This window comes from Rhinolophus sinicus, linkage group LG13 (genome assembly GCF_036562045.2).
Source record: "Rhinolophus sinicus isolate RSC01 linkage group LG13, ASM3656204v1, whole genome shotgun sequence".
NCBI classification, from domain to species: Eukaryota; Metazoa; Chordata; class Mammalia; order Chiroptera; family Rhinolophidae; genus Rhinolophus; species Rhinolophus sinicus.
Genome location: NC_133762.1, coordinates 37,087,886 through 37,107,455, shown reverse-complemented (window position 1 = coordinate 37,107,455; position 19,570 = coordinate 37,087,886). Strand labels below are relative to the sequence as shown.

At 43.1% G+C, this 19,570-nt stretch overlaps 1 long non-coding RNA gene across 1 annotated transcript in view; it reads left to right on the top strand.

The window, feature by feature from the left end:
- Positions 1 to 19,570, top strand: part of LOC141568307 (uncharacterized) — a 35,181-nt gene that overhangs the window by 4,997 nt on the left and 10,614 nt on the right. Inside the window, exons 2-3 of the long non-coding RNA XR_012491431.1 lie at positions 7,366 to 7,443; positions 15,692 to 15,872. This is a non-coding gene — a long non-coding RNA (uncharacterized LOC141568307). The remainder of the gene's footprint in view (positions 1 to 7,365; positions 7,444 to 15,691; positions 15,873 to 19,570) is intronic.

The window sequence follows — 19,570 nt, the reverse complement described above, 5'->3', positions numbered from 1 at the left end:
TATGAAATGTAGAAAACAGAAAAGTATTTTTAAAAACCTATAACTAATTGAGAAATCATTACTGTTATCATTTTGGTAAATTTCCTTCTGGTCTCTTTAATTACATCCATGTGTTTTATATATTTGAGAGCATACTGCATAGAGACTTTCTTTGACGTCTTTTTTTTCCACCTAACATGAGCTAGCTTTACAATGCTCTTAATTTGTGTAGAGTTGTATGTAAAGTCCTTTATAAAGGGTAACTCATTTAATCCTCATTAAGGAGGTTTTCCTCGTATTGCAAATGAGGAAATGGCACAGAGAGATTCAGTAACTCGCCCACAGTTAACTTGTAAAGGAGCTAGAATTTGAACCCAGGTAATCAGACTCCAGAATCTGCTCTTAACACCTACTTTATGCAGTTGCTCTCACCACAGAATATTCTAGCCTATGAATATATCACAATCTATATAACCAAGCCCCTATTGTTTCTTTTTCACTATTGTAAATAACACATTAACGTGCCCCCTCTGATGCATTATGGCTTCAGATAAATTTGAAGAAATAGAATTGCTTGCTTAGGGAATATCAATATCTATCAAAAGTTTGGATCCAATTTGCCAAATTAATTTCCCTCCAGAAATTTGGTTCCTATTCTCAATACTCTCCGAAATTGGGTACAATTGTATATTTCAAATATTTCCTAATTTATTGGGTGAAAAAAATTGCCATAGACTCGACAACAATAAGCATTAGCATTTTCTAATTAAACTTTTTAATTTGAGGTAATTGTCAATTCACATGCAATCGTAAGAAATAGTAGAGAGATCCCATGGTCCCTTTGCCCAGTTTCCTCAGTGGTGACATCTTATAAAACTATGCACAATATCACAACCAGGATACTGATAGTGATGCAGTGAAGATACAGAACATTTCCATCACCACAAAAATCCCTCATGTCATCCTTTTATAGCTACACCCACTTCTCTTCTGCTCCTACTGCCTCTGAATCCTTAACCACCAATCTGTGGTCCATTTCTAGAATTTTGTCATTTCAAAACTCTTATGCAAATGCAATTATACACTATGTAATCTACTGGGATTGGCTTTTTCCACTCATCATAATTCTCTGAAGATTCGTCTAGATTGCTGCATTCATCTAGATTGCTGCATTCATTTTTATTGCTGAGTAGTATTCCTTGGTGTGGATGCATTACTTCATTTAACCAGTCACCCATTAAAATGCATATGAGTTGTTCCCATTTTTTGACTATTACAAATAAAGCTACTATGAATATTCATGTATAGGTTTTTATGTGAACGTAAGTTTATTTTTCAGGGATAAATGCCCAGATGTGCAATTACTGGGTCATATGGTACTCGCATGTTTAGTTTTATAAGTTTTATAAACTGGCAAACTATTTTCCAGAAGGGCTGTACCATTTTACATGACCACCAGCAATGTATGAGTGATTCAGTTTCTCCTAATCCTTACCAGCATTTGGTGTTGGCACTATTTTTTATTTTAGCCATTCCGATAAGTGTATAGTAGTATCTCGTGGTTTTAATTTGCATTTCCCTGATTAATGATGTTGAACATTTTTTTTCATATGTATATTTGCTATTTGTATCTCCTCTTTGGTGAAATACCTTTCATGTCTTTTGTCTATTTTCTAATTGAATTTTTTTTTAACTCTGGAGTTTTTAGAGTTCTTTATAAATTCTAGATACTAATCTTGTGTCAGATATATGATTTGCAAATATTTTCTCCTGTTCTGTAGCTTGTCTTTTTATCCTCTTAACAGAGTCTTTTGCAAAGCAAAAGTTTTAATTTTGATGCAGTTCAATTTATTGATTTTTCCTTTTCTGGATCATGCTTTTGTTGTTACCGGTAAGTATAACAACTCTTGGCCAAGCCATAGATCCCAAAGATTCTCTCCTATGATGTTTTCTAAAAGTTTTATACTTTTACATATAATTAAGTACATGATCCATTTTGAGTTAATTTTGGTATAAGTTGTGCAGTGTAGTTTGAGGTTATTTTTCTTTGTTCTATTTTTGCACCATTGTAAAAAATCAACTGGACACATTTATTTCTGATTTTTTTGGTTTTTGTTTTTGTTTTTCTGAATGCTCCATTCTATTCCATTGATCTGTGTGTCTGTCCCTCTGCCCATACTAGAGTCTTCATTACTGTAACTGTATAATTAGTCTTGATATCAGGTAAACTGATTCCTCCCATTTTACTCTTTTTCAAAATTGTTTTAGCTATTCCAGTTCTTTTGTCTTTTCGTGTAAATCTTGTCTATATCTACAAAGAAAATTTGCAGTTTTGATAGGAATTGTATTAAACTGTATATTCATTTGAGGACAATTGACATTTTTACTATGTTGATTCTTCCTATCCATGGACACGGTATGTTTCTCCATTTATTTAGATCATCGTTGATTTCCTTCATCAGCATCTTACAGTTTTCAGCATACAACTCCTGTACACATATTAGATTTACACCTAAGTATTTCTTCCTTCTTCTTCTCCCCCACCCGTCTCCCGTCCACCTCCTCCTTCTGAATCGTATTACATTTTAAATTTTGGTGTCCATCTGTTCTTCACTAATATGTAGAAGTACAGTTGATTTTTGTGTTTCTTTTATGTCCTGCTGATACAAGATTATCTTTGCTGAACTCACATATTATAGAAATTTTGTTTTGTTTTGTTTTGTTTGTATATTCTATGGAATTTTCTATATAACCAATCATGTCACCTACAAATAGGGACAGTTTTATTTTTCCTTTATGATCTGTATGCCTTTTATTTCCTTTTCTTGCCTTATTGTGCTGACTAGAACTTCCAACACTATGTTGCATAAGAATGGTGAGAGCAGACATCCTTGCCTTGTTCCTGATTTGGGGCAGAAAACATTCAGTCTTTCACCATTAAGTATGTTAACCATAGATTTTTTTTTTGGTAGATGCTCTTTGTTGAGAAAATGTCCTTCTATTCCTATTCTTCCTATGTCTTTTAAAAATCATGAACAGGACTGGCTGGCTAGCTCAGTTGGTTAGAGTGCGGTGCTTTTAACAACAAGGTTGCCTGTTCGATCCATACATGGGCCACTGTGAGCTACGCCCTCCACAACTAAATTGAAGCAACTGCTTGACTTGGAGCTGGTGGGTCCTGGAAAAACACGCTTAAATAAATAAAAGTTTAAAAAGAAAATCATGAACAGATGTTGAATTTTGTCATGTGGTTTTTGTGATATCTGTTGATATCATGAGATTTTTCTTCTTTAGACTATGATTAGGGTGGATTACATTGATTGGTTTTTAAACATTAAACCAGATTTTCATCCTTCAACCATACCCCACTTGATCATGGTGTGCAATTTTTTAATTATTGCTGAATTTTATTTACTAATACTTTGCTAAGGATTTTTGCATCTATATTCATCAGTGATAATGGGCTGTAGTTTTTTCTTTGTACTGTCTTTGTCTGATTTTGCTATCTGGATAAACAGCTTTGTAAAATGAATTGCGAAGGGTTCCCTCCTATTTTCTGAAAGAGATTGTGTAGAGTTGGTGTTAATTCTTTAACAGTTTAGTAGAATTCTCCAATGAAATTATCTGGGCCTGAAAATTTCTTTCTTGAGAGTTTTAAAATTATGAATTCAATGTCTTTAATAGTTTTAGGGCTATTCAAATTATTTCACACTGAATGGGTTGTGGTAGTTTGTATTTTTTGAGGAGTGGACCATCTTGTTTAAGTTGTCAAATTTATGTGTGTAGAGTTATTTGTAGTATTCCCTTATGCTCTTGATGTCTATCTGGTCTGTAGTGATATCCCTGTTTCATTGCTTGTATTTGGTAATTTGTGTCTTTTCCCTTTTTTTCTTTGTCAGTCTTCCAGAGATTTGTTAATTTTATTAATCTTTTCAAAGAACTGGGTCTTGGTTTCAATGAATTTGTTGTTTTTCTGTTTCAAATTATTGATTTCTGCTCATTATTTCCTTCCTTCTGCTTGTTTTGGATTTATTTTGCTCTGTTTTTTCTGTGTTCTTGAGGTGGGAGCTAAGATTACTGATTTGAGACTTTTAATATTTTCTAATATATGCATTTAGTGCTATAAATTTCCCTTTCAGTACTGTTTACCACAAATGTTATACTTTTATTTTCATTCAGTTCAATGTTTGGGGGTTTTTATGTGATTTTTTTTCCATCTGTGACTTTCTTTTTGACTAAAGGACTATTCAGAAGTGTGTTGTTTAGTTTCCAAGTGTTTGGATATTTTCCTGTTATCTTTCTGTTATTGATTTCTAAGTTTGATTCCACTGTGGTCAAAGAACACACTCTGTATGATTGCAGTTACTTTAAATTTGTTAAGATTTTGTTAAGACCCAGGACATGGTCAACCATGATATATATTCTTTGGGTACTTGAAACGTGTATTCTGTTGTTGGGTGAAGTGTTCTATATGTATCAACTTTGGTTGATGATGTTGAGTTCTTCGGTATTCTTGTTGATTTTCTGTCTAGTTCTATCAATTGTCGAGAGATGTATTGAAGTCTCCAAATGTACTTAAGAATTTGTCTATTTCTTCTTTTCAGTTCTATCAGTTTTACTTCATATATTTTGCAGCTCCGTTGTTTTGTGCATATTACATTTAGGATTGCTCAATCTTGGTGAATTGACCCTTTTATCATTGCATAATGGAACAGAAACAATAAAAAAAATGGGGACGTGGAAGGGATTCCTTAGTAGTGCCAGGTGGGGTGGAGTCCAGGCTCCCCATGTGGTTGGCTGGCAGGGTAGGGAGAGTGTAATCATTTTCTTTTTAAGTTTACTATTAGACTGATAAAAATTAAAATGTGTGATAACTGTTGGTGAGGCTGTGATGAAGCAGGGCCCCTCATACTTTGCATTGGGGATTATGCAGTGGTCTAACGTTTATGGGCAACACTCTGATAATGGCTAATAAGAAGACAAACTCATACCATTTGACCAAGTAGTTCCACTTCTAGGAATTTATCCCAATGGTATAAGCACATGTGACCGGAATGACGTTAAGAACACAATATTGGAAACAGTCTAAATGTCCTTCAGTAGGACAGTTGTTACATAAATAATGGTACATTCCACCTGCTGGAATACTGAGGCAGCTACTTTTTAAAAAAAGAGATGTTTAGGGGGTGGCCAGTTAGCTTAGTTGGTTAGAGTGTTGCCGGTCCAATCCCTGCATGGGCCACTGTGAGCTGCGCCCTCCTTTAAAAAAAATTAAAACGTAAAATAAAATAAATAATAAAAAAAGAGATATTTATCTATCAATATGGAACAATCGATTATCAAGAAAAAATGTTAAGTGAAGAAAAAAGAAAGCAAAATGCAGAACTGTATGTCTAGTATGTTATTATTGTGTAAAAGAAAAAAAGGACACAAATATTTGCCTATATATGGGGAAAAAAAGCAGGCTGGATACACAAGCAACTGCTAACAGCACTTTCTCAGGGTACTTGGGGTACCCCCCACCCTACTCCCCGGACAAATAATTGTCAGGCTGGCCTTTTCCAAGCCCAAGCGCCTGTGGGACTTGGGACTCTGGCCTGTGGGACTCTGGGGTGGCCCCGTGGGGCCCCTGAAACAATAGGCAGAGACAGGCCAAGCCTGTGTCGGCACTGCCTGCCCTTTGAACCTGCCCTTTCAATGTTTGCTTTTACAGACATTTAGGTCCCTTGTGTGGAGGGGGAGATAGGGGTGGAGAAGGAAGGAGCCCAGTCATTGGCTGAGGAGGCCTGTAGACTAGCCCTGCTCCAGCGTCTGCTGCTCAGACTCTGGATTAATTGGGAGGCTGTGCGATGAGGGAATGGGTTCCACACGCTGAGGACGCTTGTTGATGGTGATGTGACAGAATAATGCAGTTCTGGGGAGATACCCCCCCACCGCTCCATCCCTATCACGGTCTCTCTCTAACTCCTTCCATGCCCCTCCCTCAGGCCCCCTTGGATTTGTACACTGTTCTTGGGTCTGCCTTGATATCACTGCTGGGAAGAGGAATACAGAGGTAGGGGAAGTTCTTAGAGAGTTTGGAACAGTCCCCCCACCCCAACCTCCTCATCCTAGATTGCTCCGTCATGGGTGGTGAGGGCCCCACGAGAGTCCCAGGAGCTGGCTGCACCCATCCACCAGCATGCTTTTCCCCTTGGAGTAGTCCTCCGGACTCATAGAATATAAGAGACTGTTCCTCACTAGTTGAGTGCCTGCCCTCTCTGAGCCTCAGTCTTTCTACCTGCAAAATGGGGGTTGTGCAATTGCATAGCTTATGTCAAAATTGTCTGATTATGTGTCTAATTGTCCCACTATTTCCAGGAAGGTCAGGAACGTGTCTGGTTCTGTCCACTGCTGTATTCCCAATGTCCTGGTCAGTGCCTGGTATACGGAAGGCACATGATATTTATGGAATGAATTCATGCTCCCAGATGTCTGCCCAGGAGCCCACGTTGTGGTGTCTCTTGACTTCAGCCTCCAGACCCCTGGCTGTCCTTGGGGTCGGGGTCAGGAGCTCCCCTAATCCAAGTCACTGGCTGATCCTGGAGCCTTTTTCAAGGGAGCTGGATGTCCTCTTAGGTCAATTCCCACTCAAGTCAGGGCTTCCATGGTTCTTTTATTCTAACATTTTCTGAGCGCCTAGTCCAGGTACCCTAGGATTTCAAAGTCGGGAATGGGATGCTGCCACTCCCTTTCATTTCTTAGATGGTCCTTTCCTTTGTGGAGAAATAGACATTGCCTAAAGAAGCCAAGAGAAGAATGCAAAATGAATGTGGGATGATCTGAGAACTTGCAACAGGGGTGCCTGGCCCAGTCTGGCGGAGGGTCGGGGAAGACGTCCTGAAGCGAGATCTGAGGGTGGAGGAGTGAAGCAGACAAAGAGGGAGGAGGCAGCTCATGCTGTGAAGCTGTAAGAGTCCCCTCCTTAGCCCACTGCCCGCCTGCAGGGCCCCGTTTGCTGAGTGTCCTGACAGCACCCCCACCTCTGCAGTGAGCCTCTCTCCAGCAAGAGCCAACTTTTACCCCATACAGCCAGGAGAGGGCACCCTGCTGCTAGCTTTGGCTTCAGCCTGCAGCCGTAGTGTGATACATAAACCTCCCAGCTGCCCCGGGAGACAGGCGAAATGCAGCTTATTACTGCTCCCTCCCATAGAAGAAACTAAGGCTCAGAGAAGTTTGATGGACATGGCTAGTCAGTAGTTTTTTGATGTGTTTCGAGGGCATTTAGTCCGTGGAAGCATCTGCTCTGGGCGTTGATAGTGACATAATGCTATTAGTCAACATTTAGTGAGTACTTCCTATGCTCTACCCTGTAAAACAGATGTTACAATTATACCCATTTTACAGATGGAAAAAAGGCACACAGTGGTTAATTGGCCCAAAATTAGGAAGCGCCGATGATGTCTGACTCGAGAACTTCTTCTGGTAAGTACTGTGCTGCTCTGCTTTCCCATCATGCTCTCTACCCTGTACCCCACCACTACACATTCATTTGAGAATGCTAGATGCAAAGACAAAAGAAGGAACAAGACAAATACCCTGCTCCCTGTCTCCATCTTAATGAACATGTGTTTGTTCATTCATGAATACAGGCATACAGACCCTCAGACACGTGCGTATTCATTCACATATACAGTGTACACTTTCCCCACCGTCACAAATATACACATACACATATATCCAGACTTATCCATGTATACACATATTCACACACTCCCATATACTCAGTCACATGTATTCACACACACACACACACACACACACACACTCTGTTAGGTAAGGCTTGGCCCTTGACCTGCGCTTTAACTGCCAGGGCCCCGGGGCCTGAGGTTCCTCCAGTGATCTGTGAGCTGATTGTGACACCTCTCCCCTCCTCTTCCCTTCCATTCATTCCACAACATTGCCTGTTGCTCACTTTGGGGCAGGCTACTGGGGAACACAGACGACTCAGACCTGGCCCCTGCCCTCCAGGAGCTTCCTCGCCATTTCGGGAAAGACTCCCCAAGGACCGCCACACAGTCATGGATGCCCGGGCTGGTCTGAGTAGAGAATCTAGAGTGGAGGGCGGGGCTCCACTCCTGGACTCACCAGCCTGGGATCTGTGGGGGTTTCTCAGAGGAAGAGGTGCCAGGCAGAGAAAGCAGAAAGAGACCTGCCCAGGTGTGGGGACAACATTAGCAAAGTCATGGCAGAGTAAAAAAGTGGGGGCAAAAGTAGCAGCCAACATCATGAACTGTTTCAAACCCTCTTTGTAGATGATCTTGTTTAACCCCCTCAACAGCACTACGCGATAAAAATCATTATTAACTCAATTTTATAGACAAGGAAACTGAGGGTCAGGAAGACCCAGCTGGTAAGTTGCAGGGTGAGGCTCCACGGTGTAGGCGCATGGCCCCCAGGTCTCTGCTGCTTTGGCTGCGGTCACTTCTGCTTCCTACACATGTACGTCCTCCCTCTCTCTCCCTCTGGCACCCAAGGGGATGCTGAGAGGTGCACCAAAGTAGTGACACCTTCCCTATTTCCTCTAAAACTCATCTGAATACCTTCGAGCCTCCTTTACCCAACATGCTGTTCTGCCCAGGTGGTGTGTCCTTAGGGACCACACAGTTCTGTTTTGTTTTCAACAGATAGTTTTGTAAAATGTGTTATACGTGCTCCTAAATTCTCCACAGAGGACTGAAAGCTCAGAAGGACATAAACTCCCCCAGGGAAGCCAGCAAACCTTAGGCCTCTCTGATGCCAGCGTCCAGCTTCGGGCCGGGCCCAGGGCAGCTACCTGGTTCCAGTTTGCAGACTGGAATGGATGACACATGGGTTTGAGCAGAGGTTAGAACATGGTAGTCCTTAGGATATTTGTCCTGTAGCTGATGTTTTCTGATATTCTGAATTAGTTGCCAAGTTTTAAAAACTGGGGGACTTCACATGAAAATCCATATCTCCAGCTTCTTGAAAACGTATCAGGTCTGGCCGCTGTGCCTACATTGTCATGTAGCGACGGATGAGTGAGCTACCCTCTTTAGATGGTGTATAAGCTCTCCAGGCCAGCATACATTCCCTGCCCCACAGCCCACTTCAGTTTTCTGCCAGCCTGATCTCTGACTTCAGGTTTGCTCAATGGTACAGGATCATCCCAACTGACATTGGTTGTCATTCTCATCTGCATGACCACTGAATTGTTTGTCCCTATGCTAGATGGCCCCACATTGCAGGACTTCCTGAATTCACCTGTTGGTTATAATCTACCTATCGTCTAGTTGCCAACATGGATCCTAAAAGGCAAGCATTAATAATAACCCCTTAAGCTCAAGCTTCTGGGATGGATCCTCATAGCCTCCCTATGAGGTAGGCAGGGCTGGGACCATTACACGTTTTACAGAAGACGACACTGAGGGCTGAGCACTTGGCTGAAGGATCACAGAGTCAGCAGTGGATGAGAGCCTGGGGCTTGATCTCTTGGTTGGAGAGTGGCAAGGTTCTAGAAGAACATGAAGGATGGATGAGATGTCATTGTGATCATTTTTGAACAATACACTCTGTCACACCAACTAAGGGGATAAGCTCTGGAGTCAGATGCTTGGGTTAGTATCCCAGCTCTACCACTGATGGCTCTGAGTCTCAGTTTTCTCATCTATAAAATGGGGCTAATAGTAACACTTCATGTGATTGTTGTGGGGAATGAACGACATAAGGACCCAAAGTGCAGGGTACCTGGCACATGGCTGGTGCTCAGTGGGTATCACTGTTGTTGGGACAGATCACGCTAAGCTCTAACCGGTGTGGTTCACCACAACAGGCTTACCTGTTTGTATGTGTGTCAGGAAGCCTAGAGGTGTGTTCAAAGATGTGTGTGCAGATGGGTCCACACGCACATGCCCACAGGAGCTGAATGAGTGTGTATGTCAGTACGAGTGGGTGTGTAGGCAGGAACTTGGGTGGAGGTCTGGCTGTGTGCACGAGAGCATGTGCGGGACTATGGATGTGTGTGAATGTGTGAGTCAGAGGAATACGAATGGCTAAGACCAAGTGTGAGTGTGTGTCCACAGGGGTGCATGATTAGTACTGGGCATGGGTAGATTGAGCCATGAAGGTGTACGAGAGTGTGGGATGTAGCCAAGGATGTGTGTTAATTTGTGTGTATGTGTGCATGAGTGTGTGTATTTTCCAGAAGGTGCCTGTCCCTGCTTGATGTTTGAAAAAAATGAGAAAACGTAGAAACAAAGAACCCTTTCAGACCTTCCCAGGGATGTTTGAATCAAATTAACCCCTCGGGACTCTGACCAGCTGGAAAGACGAGGCGAGCCAGGTGGAAGGGCATGGAGAAAGACTTTTCTGAGATTAGTAATCACGCTTGGGCTGGGCGCCAAGGATCCTATTAGAGCCAACTGCTTCCCACACACAGTTGCCTCTTCAGCTTGGATGACAGCTTAGCATCTGGGCCCTCCTCCTCCTCATTCCCATTGCAATTAGTAGATAATTTGTTCATTCATTCAAATATTTATTGAGTACCTACTATGGGCCAGGCACTATGCTAGAGACCAGGGTTACAGCAGTGAAATAAAGCCTCCACCCTGGAGGAGCTAATGTCCTAGTGGGGGACATTATACACATAAACACATATATCAGGAACAAATATAACGTCAGGTGGTAACGAGTGCCACGAAGAGAAATAAAAGGATGGGGGTGATGGGAGACGGGAGTTACTCTAGAGAGGAGGTCAGAGAGGGTTCTCTGAGGGCAGAGAACATAGAATGTCTGGGGAAAACGTCTGAGGCGGAGGGAACAGCAAGCATGAAGACCTTTAGGTGAGAGTGCACCTGGCACATTCCAGGAATGGCAAGGAGACCTTGAGGCTGCAGTGAAATGAAGAGGGGGCAAAAGGGAGGAAATGGGACCATAAAGCCACCAGGAGTTGGAGGAGCACGAGCTTTTGCAGGCTTCGTTTCCTTTCCCTTCTCCACTACCCTTCTGTGCTCGTTTCCTGGGGCTGCTGGAACAAATTACCGCAGACGGATGATGGGAAACAACAGAAATGTAGTCTCTCACAGTTATGGAGACCAGAAGTCCAAAATCAAGGTGTCAGCAGGGCCACACTCCCTCTCAAGGCTCTAGGGAGAATCCTTCTTGCCTCTTCCAGCTCTTGGTGGCTCCAGGAGTTTACGGGTTTGTGGCTGCATCACTTTCATCTCTGCCTCCATCTTCACATGGTCTTCTCTTCTCCCTCTTTCCTCTTTTTGTCTCTTCTGCGGATACTGGTAATTGTGCTTTTAGGGCCCACCCAGATAAACTCATCTCAAGTTCCTTAATTGCGTCAAGACCTTTTTCCCATTAAGGTCACAGTCACAGGTTCTGGAATTAGGACATGGATGTATCTTTTGGGGGCCACCATTCCACACACTACACTTCATTTTTTCAGAATCTAAGGCAGAACCAAATGGGGCTTCTCTGGGTTTCAGTTTCTACCTTTGTAAAGAGGACAATAAAAAATTTCCTAGAGTTGTCAAGAGGGAAAGATGAAATCATGAATGTAAATTGCTTTCTCTAGTGCCCCTCATATAATAGGTGCTCAATTTTGAAATAATAACAATTATTTCAGGGATGTCCCCATGATATTAGTCACTGTATCAAGTTTCTTGAGCTTCTTTTGAGTACAGAGCCTCTACTAGGCACCATGGGAGTGAAAAGGAAAGGGCAGGCCCAGCATCAGATACCCCTCCTGCGGCTGCTGTGGTTGGCAAAGGGTACCTGCCACCCTCACCCTTGGTGATAGTTAATTTTATGTGTGACCTTGACAGGACCACGAGGTACCCAGATTAAACTTTATTTCTGGGTGTGTCTGTGAGTGTGTTTCTGGGTGAGATTAGCATTTGAATCAGTGGACTCTGTAAAGCAGGTTGTCCTGCCCTGTGCGTGTGCGTGGGCCTCATCCAATCCACTGAGGGCCTGAATAGAACAAAAGGCAGAGAAAGGGAGGATTCATTCTCTTCCCGACCGCTTGCTAGAGCTGGACATTGATCTTCTCCTGCCCTCGGCCTAAATTACACCACCAGCTTTTCTGGGTCTCCCGCTTGCAGGTGACAGGTGCTAGGACTTCTCAGTCTCTATAGTCACGTGAGCCAGTTCCTCAAAATAAGTGTCTCTTTTTCTCTCTCTCAGCATAGATGAATCTCAGATAACATGTTGTGTGAAAGAAGCCAAACATAAAAGAGCATGTGCTGTGTAATTCCACTTGCATGAAGTTCAAAAACAGGGAAAACTAATTTATATGTATAGAAATCAGAATAGCAGTTACTTTGGCTGGGAGGCTGGGGACTCTTGACTCGGAAGGGGCATGAAGGAGCCTTCGAGTGGTCTGGAAATAAGCGGGGTAGAGGTTACATGAGTTTAACAAATGTAAAAATGCATGAAGCTGGACACGTTGGGCAAGTACATATGTTATATCTCAACCGAAACATTAATAAGTCTGTCGGTACCCAGTATTGATGAGGATGAGGAGCGCCAGGACGGGTCATGCTTTGTTGACAGGGGAGGAGTAAATGGGGACAATCACTTTGGGGAGCCATGAGGCAACAACTCGCAAAGTTGAAGTTGTGCATGCCCTTTGACCCCCTGATTCCATTCCCAAGTCTATACATGAGAGAAACTCACATATGTGCACAAGAAGACGTTTACAACACTGTTCATTGAATCACTGTTTATAAATACAAAATATTAGAAGCAACCGAAAGGTCCATCAACAGGATAATAAAATGTGGTGTACTCATGTAATGTAATGATACGTTGTGGGGACAGAGTCCCAGAGAGTAGTTTCCAGGCTCGGCCTTGCGTTGGGAGGTGCTGGCTCGGGTAGTGAATGACCATCAACTGTGATTGGTTGGCCATCAGCTGTAACCGGTTAGCCAATTGGCTACTGATATAACTGCGGGGCTGCATTGATTGGTTGGTTGGTTGGTTGGTTGGTTGGTTGGTTGGTTGGCAGGCAGAGAAGTGAATGGCGGAGTGCTGATCCTGTGGCTACTACTGCGTGTGTCTCTCCCGGCCTCGGGAGAGAATATAGTGGTATGACTCCCCTATCTATGGCTCCGTGGGTGTTCCTTTTTGGCCTAGCCATATCCTGCGTTCTTATGAGGGGAGTGGGACATACGTACCAGGAGGGTTAGAGAGGAGAGGTAAGAGAATTATAGGTAGTAGATCTAGGAGGGCCTCCGAGATCAAATCCATGTTCTATTTTAGACCTAATGAAACAGCCCCAGAGAGGTTGACTGATTTGCCTAAAGTCACACAGCAAATTAATGGACAAATCGGGTTAGGCCTAGGCTTTCTCCCAATCCAGGACTCATCTCTACGGATAGAAAAGGACATTAATTTTAATCCATGCTTAGGAAACTTCCTTGGGAGATACTGGCACAAACACGGGGAGGTAAGTGCAGTCATGTTTTGGGTGTCCTGTGATCAGCTCAGGGCCTGGCTGCCCCGTCACAAATCTCATGGCACGTTTACCAACTCTCTGAGACCCTCAGCAGATGTTGCCAGCAAAGGGACAGAGTGAGGACATTGGCACCAGGCTTTTCCACTAAGACTTTCAGCTCATTGGGATCTAAACTCAATGGCTGCCTCGGCCCCGCCCTTGCCCTGCCTCTAGCCTCTCCCACGCTTAATCAGACCACCACCCCTTGCTGCTCCCAGCTTCCCGATCCCGGCCTTTCCCACATCGGTGGGATATTTCCTCTGTGGTCTCTGAACCTGTTTTCTCATATACTTCTTGACCATCTTAGAATGTTTCCTTCCTTCAGGGCCTCTGTACGAGAGTAAATGCGGGGCCCTGACTCGAGGGTGACTTCACTTAGAGGAAAGGTGCTTTGTAAAATTTGTCCCGGGAGATATTCTAATCTTCACAAGGGCTGTTCTGGTGGTCTCATGTCCCCTCCTGAGCCCTTGGAAGCAGAGGCCCCTGGTTTCCTGACCACCCCGTGCATCCCAGAACCTTCTCCAGTCCCCAGTGCTCCTTGCATATTGTTGCTTGTAGTGGGTGTTGATCATCCCTTTTGGACATCTAGCAACTGAACTCCTTTGCTATGTATGGGGAAAATCCCCTATGAGACAGAGCCCTCCTTCCATACTAGAAACGACAAATGCCACCTTTGCTGCTAGGGTAAAGGCATGTGGCCTAGGCTCCACCGATCAGACACTCATAGGTCCACAAAGACTCTATGTGGGGGCAGCCACGTCTGGACTGTTGGTGACACCAGTGTTCTGTTCATAGGGCTACTTCTGGCCCGTGCTACGGGGCACTAACCTTGACTAGGTAACCTCCAAGCCTGGTCCTTTATACATCCAGGAGATTCTGTGTTATCCATTATCTTTTCATAAAAAATTTTTCAGCTAAATTAGCCATAATTCTTTTTGTGGTTGCTCTTAACCCAAACTATCCTAATTGATGCACTCTTCCTTTTCACATCAAAACCTCAGCTCTTTTGGGGTTCATGCTATTCAATTACATTCCCCTCTATCCTGCTTTGCTGTCTACCAACCTCCCCTTCATTCACTGAGGACTTTGCTCCCTGCCCCACACTCTCCCTCTCCCTCCTAAGTCCTGCCATCTCCCTGGGCAACTTCATTCTATCTGAGGTTGACCCCTCTTACACCTTGACAGCCTGATTCCTCATCCTCCTGATTGTCAATGGCCTTCACCTCCACTTCATATCAGCCACCTATTCCAATGGCCACATCCTAGACCTCGTCGTCCTGCTCATACTAGTAAGAATGTTGATCGCAAATACCATAAACCCCAACTAAAATGGGCTTAACAATAAAGGGATGTTATTATCTCATGTAACAAGAACCTAGAGATAGGGTGGTTCCAGGGCACATTGATTCAGTGGCAGCCCCGTGGCTTCATCACGGACCTAAGTTCTTCCTTTCTCTCCATTCTGCTGTCCTCAGGTATTGGCTATCATCAGACTGGCTCCCCACATGCTCACAAGATGGCTACCACAGGCCCAAATATCACAACCTTATGACAATGTTCAGGGGCAGAAGAAAAGGACCTTCTCTTCCTTCTGTCACTTTTTAAGATGAAAGGAAAACTTTGCTAGGTGTGCTTTCCCCCTCCCACTCCCAGCACTTGACAATAAACTTCCCCAGTGACCAGAATTGCATCACCTACTCATGCCTAAACTAAGTGCTGGGGTATCAGCAAAAATTAGATTTAGGTGCATAGAATAGAAAAGAAAAAGTAAATGTGGCTTAAAAAAGAACTAAGTATATCATGTACAAAGAGTTTGGAGGTAGACTGGAGGTAGGCTGTCTAGGGCTGTTATGGCAGCTTCATGATATCATCAGAAACTCGGAAGCTCATCTTTCCACTCTACCATTCTCATCATAAAAGTGTGGCTTCCATCATTAAGGTCATCTCAAGAGGGCTGCTTGAATTTCAGTCATTCCATCATCTTTCTAGGCAGAAGAAAGGTATGACACCACCCCCTCCCAAATATCACAGAAATCACCACAACACCTTACAGCTTACATTCCACTGGCCAGACTCAATCATATGGCCACAGCCAGTTAAAAAGGATTCTGGAAAACATAGTCTTTTCCTTCAAGAAGCTAGGTGCCTGGATAAAAATTTATTGTCACGCCTTTCTCTTACCCAAACTTTCTTTCTTTGGGCTCCTAGGAAGCCAGGGGGTGGAAATTTCATGATTTGGAGTCAGACACATTTGGACTTGAATCCTTCATCTGGCCAAGTCAGTTGAACTGTCGGAACCTCTGTTTCCTCAACTGTAAAGTGGAGATAGTCAAAGTATTACTGAAGAATGCTCTTGGTTGCAAGCAACAGAGAACTTGACCAATAGTAGGTAAGGAAACTTCTTTATCTTACAGGCAGTCACAACACAGGAAGCTGCTTGTATTGTTTCACTAGTTTGATGATGTCACGGCCAGTGTCTCTGTGATTCTCTTGGCCTTTTCCTCATGTCGTGGCCTCATGGAATATGTTGTTCCAGGGATGACGTTATGTCTGTGTTCCAGGCAGAAGAAGGAAGGTGTAGGAATGAAGAGTCTCTTTTCTCAGGAAAGCCAGCATGTTCCCAGAAGTCTCTTCTGTCTCATTGGCCAGAACTATATCACAGCTGCAAGTTATCTAGAGAGGAATGTGTTGATGAACTCAGCCACTAACCAACAGTGTCTGCATACACATCTACCTCTCAGGATGATATGAGGATTAAAAGAGCATAGTGCCACCAGAATAGCTAAACTTTAAAAGACTGATATCGAATGTTGATGAGAATGTGGAGCAATTAGAACGCTCATATGTTGCTGGTAAGAGAATAAATTGGTACAAGTCCTATGGAAAACTATTTGGCAATACATACTAAAGCTAAACATAAGCCTCCCTTATGATTCAGAAACACTCCTAGGCTCAGATCCCCAAGAGGAGTGAATACATATGTCTACCAAAAGGCATGTACATGAGTGTTCATAGCAGCCTTTTTCACTGAAAACAACACAAATACTCATCAGCAGCAGAATAGATAAATTGTGAACTATTCATGCAATGGAACACAACATGACAAAAAAGAGAAGGAAAAAGAGGAGGAGAGGGAGAAGCTACTAATTCCTGCAACAACATGACTTGTCCAAAGTCACGCTGCAAAGGCAGGACTCAGTCCCAGGTATGGTGACTCCAAATCATGTGCTTCTTAGAGGAAACAGGTGGGAGTATAAATTAGAAAGGCCTTTTTGAGCTATCACCTCACCCCAGTCAGAATGGCCATCATCAGCCAGACAAATAGTAACAAGTGATGGAGAGGCTGTGGAGAAAAAGGAGCCCTCATACACTGTTGGTGGGAAAGCAGACTGGTGCAGCCGTTATGGAAGGCAGCGTGGAGGTTCCTCAAAAAATTACAAATAGAATTACCATATGACCCAGCAATCCCTGTCCTGGGTATCTACCCAAAAAATCTGAAAACATTTATACATAAAGACACGTGTGCTCCAATGTTCATTGCAGCTTTGTTTACGGTGGGCAAGACATGGAAACAACCAAAATGTCCTTCAATAGATGAATGGATAAAGAAGTTGTGGTATATATACACAATGGAATACTATTCGGCAGTAAGAAAAGATGATATAGGAACATTTGTGACAACATGGATGGATCTTGAGATTATAATGCTACGCGAAATAAATCAGACAGAAAAAACAGAGAACCATATGATTTCACTGATATGTGGTATATAAACCAAAAACAACAAAAGAACAAGACAAACAAATGAGAAACAGAAACTCATAGACACAGACAATAGTTTAGTGGTTACCAGAGGGTAAGGGGAGTGGAGGGTGGGAGATGAGGGTAAGGGGTATCAAATATATGGTGATGGAAGAACTGACTCTGGGTGGTGAACACACAATGGGATTTATAGATGATGTAATACAGCATTGTACACCTGAAATCTATGTAATTTTACTAACAATTGTCACCCCAATAAATTAAAAAAAAAACTTAAAAAAAAAAAAAGGCCATTTTGAGGGAGGTTTGGCAGTCTCACAATTGCAAATGTAATGGCCTTGGACTCAGCAAGTTCACCATCACAACCCACCCTAGGAAGGATACCCGTTTGGACATAAAGAGGCATTTGCAAGGATGTTCACTTCAGCATTGTTTGTAATGGGGGAAAATTAGAAACAACCTACGTATCCACCCAACAGGGTAATTAGTTAAACTATTCCCTTTAGGAAGGCACTGAGAAGTGCGGTGGTTAAAAGTGTGGCCTCTCCGTTCCAATCCTGCTTCATTCATTCGGTTAATATATTTAACCTTTCCAGGCCTTACTTTCTTCATCCTTAAAATGGAAAGAATGCTAGTGGTCACAGACTGTTGGGTTGAAATGAGATATGCACATGAAGCACAACGGATGGGGCCTGGTACCTAGTAGGCACGTGGGCCTACGTATTTTCACAATATATACATTGTGGAAATACAGGGCAGCAGTTAAAAAGAACTAGTAAATTTATATGTACTTGTATAGAAAAGAAATCTCCAATTCATGGGGTGGACGTACGAAAAGCTAGTTGCAGGACACATGATCCCCTTGGAAAGCAAAATGGTAGATTTCTATATGTTTATGCCACAAATATATAAAAACAAGATCTGGCGTGATATGCACTGCATTTGTGACAGTGTTACCTCTGAGGCAAAGAAGGCATTTTGCTTTCTTACCCCTGGGCTCTGCCACTTACTAGCTATGTGATTTTAGGCAAGTTATATTGCTTCTCTGTGCCTCAGTTTGACTCGGGATATACTAGGTGCTACCCGATAAATGGTTGTAAGGATTAAGTGAGTTAACACACATAAAATACTTAGAACAGTGCCTGTTATACAATGTTAGATAATGTTAGCTATTACTCATGGAATTAAATTTCTTTTCATTCTTCTGTGCCCTTTCACTGTACTAAATAACCTCTCTGTCTTGGTCAGAAGAGATGCACAGCCTCCCCCTCCAAATTACTTCAGAGACTTATGCAGAGGGGAAAAAAAGCTTGAAGGACTGTATTGGAGACACAGGGGTAAGACGAGGACTGCAGGGGAAGGACAAGCCTGGGCGGGGGTGGAAAGGAGTGGGCCGGAGGAGAGGGTAGGGAGGGGTGCCATTGGGCCCAGGCTTCAAGTACAGGGCTTAATTACCATATTTCATAAAATTTAAGATCCACCGTTGTAATAGGCACAGTTATTTTATTTTATGTAATACTACATAATTTTTTAAATGCTGCAATTATTTATGACTTGTTATAAGCTGTCACGTGCATCCCAATTTCAAAGATACTAAAAGGCAAACAGATGTGCATTGTAGAATCATTAAAATATGGGTCCCTAGGGCCCTGAAAGGTTATAATGCCTTCACCCCAAGTTTTAGATATCCCATTAAACTATAAAATAAACATAAGAGGATTTTCTCCCCATAATGATTACTTTGAAGTTTTTTGGGGAAAATAGTAAATGTCAAATTCCCTAAACCATATCTCATCTCCTTTGTTCTCCTGCATGGGCTGAGTCAGTCTGTTGGGTGACCCAGGCCTGCCCTAGGGAGGAGGGAAGTCACACAACTGAGTTCTTTGAGCCTTTCCCCTGCTCCAAGGGCAGCAGCAGCTGGAAAGGGGCCCAGCTTTATGGGGGAACAATGGTACCAGCCAGCTGTGGGTAAAGCAGGGCTGAGTAGCCTGGCCTGACCTGGCCTGGGTCCAAAGAAGTGACCCTTGCACCTGAGGGGTCCACTCCACTTGGGCAAAGGTTTGAGAGATCCAGGGAAACAGGAGAGGAAATCTCTTCAGCGTTCCTGGTGACTGTGACTAACTGTGCATGGAATCCCAGAATCTCTCAGCCAGAGGACCTTGGAGGCCCATGGAATCAATCAAACTGCTCCATTGTACAGATAGGAAAATAAAGACCTCAAAGGGTCTGGAACTTGCCCTAGGTCACACGGTAAGTCAGTGACAAACCTAGAATCCAGGTTCCCTTTGATTCACCAAGTCTACTATCAAGTGACGATTTGTGCAA